Consider the following 958-nt stretch of genomic DNA (forward strand, 5'->3'; position numbering starts at 1 on the left):
AGGACTGTGCCCTCCATCTTGCTTTGGGTCCTCCATTTTGGGACAGTGCCATGTGCTTCTTCACCAGAAAAAGCCGCTGCTAGACACACCCAGGATTTCTCTGGACTAACCAATAATAATCAAGGGAAGTGCACGCCATCACTATGACCACATCCTGTACCGACTCGCGCCTGGCCAATCAGCGGGGCCCACAGTCCCCTCTCCTGCCCTCACTCCACCCCCCTATATAACCCCCCGTCCCATCAGGCCTCGGTCTCTCGGCCACTGGATTTCCCGCTGTGTTAGTGGGTCTGGTGAACCGGGAGCGCAACCCGGCTTGCATTAAAAAGGACTCTTTGCTTTTGCATCGGACTGACTGGCTCCCTGGGGGTCTTGGGAACTTTGAAATCTGGGCACAACACTGACCATGATGGGCCAGGGATTTAAAAATCAGCCGCAAAAAGCATAAATGTAAATTAATATTCTTCGATCTTAGAACTGCGGGGGAATTGATCCTAAAGAAGTCATCGAGAAGAAGGAAAAGGGCACACAGACAAAACCAGCCACTGCGGCCTCACCGGAAATGTGCCCGGGGGTTCAGGCAAGGCCAGCCCGGAAGGGGGCCGCAGGCGCTGCCCCCTGCACTGCTATCGCCCAGCAGCCGCGGGCACTGGGCGACGGCTCTCCCGGGCCTGGAGGAGAAAACCCCTTTCTCTCCAGAAGGACGTGTCAGCCAGCCCAGCCCTGCGCTTCAGCCCAAAGGCCTGGGCGCCTGCTCCATAGGTGCAGCCTGTCCCTCTGAAGATTGACATAGTGACCCAGTGTCCAGCTGGTCCTGGTGGGGGGAGCCCGGGCCTGGCTGCAGCCAGAGGGCCAGGACACTGGCCCTGAGGGTCAGCAAAGGGCAGCAGCGGGAGGCCACAGACCAAAGCAGAACAGCAGGAAGCCCGGCCGGTGGGGGGCGGGGCCAGTGGGGGGG

The 958-nt window shown here is 59.5% G+C and overlaps 1 protein-coding gene across 1 annotated transcript in view; it reads right to left on the reverse strand.

Moving 5' to 3' along the window:
• Positions 1–958, reverse strand: part of FGD3 (FYVE, RhoGEF and PH domain containing 3) — a 55,010-nt gene that overhangs the window by 41,707 nt on the left and 12,345 nt on the right. The gene's annotated exons all lie outside the window — the stretch shown is intronic.

This window comes from Myotis davidii, unplaced genomic scaffold, assembly GCF_000327345.1.
Source record: "Myotis davidii unplaced genomic scaffold, ASM32734v1 scaffold3204, whole genome shotgun sequence".
Lineage (NCBI taxonomy): Eukaryota > Metazoa > Chordata > Mammalia > Chiroptera > Vespertilionidae > Myotis > Myotis davidii.